Here is a 525-nt window from a genome sequence, read left to right as displayed (position 1 = left end):
TATTTTAAGGATATGTGCTCAATTTTATGAAAATTTATTTAAATTCCTAGCTGTTTTGATATATTTTAACACTTTTGTAAAACAATTGCGAAACTGCTAAAATTTTATCTTCAGTGATGTGCATGGTAGTGGCTTATGGGTGAAACGTAATGATTGATATAGTATCAAATATGAGATATATTCTGATTTGTTTACTTTTCCTATTCTACAGATAATAGTTAAGGTTATAATGATAATAATAATGATAATAAAGTGTATTGTAAGTGTGTATATACTAATATTATATTGACAGTGGAGGTAACCTTCGAATGGAAAGACAAAATAAAAACACTCAAAATTGTGTAAATGTCGCAATGGAAGTAAGTAATCGAGTTGGAGAGTGATTAAAAAATATTATTATGGAAATGGATTAAGTCAAAACGAAAGATAGAGAATAAATATGCATATTTTTAAAGAATAAATATGATGATGAGAATATTCATACATATGTTGGTTGTAGCGCGGACAATTAAGAACAGATAAACG

The sequence above is a fragment of the Trypanosoma equiperdum genome, assembly GCF_001457755.1.
Source record: "Trypanosoma equiperdum strain OVI genome assembly, contig: ctg_239, whole genome shotgun sequence".
NCBI lineage: Eukaryota > Euglenozoa > Kinetoplastea > Trypanosomatida > Trypanosomatidae > Trypanosoma > Trypanosoma equiperdum.
This window is presented reverse-complemented; position numbering follows the sequence as displayed.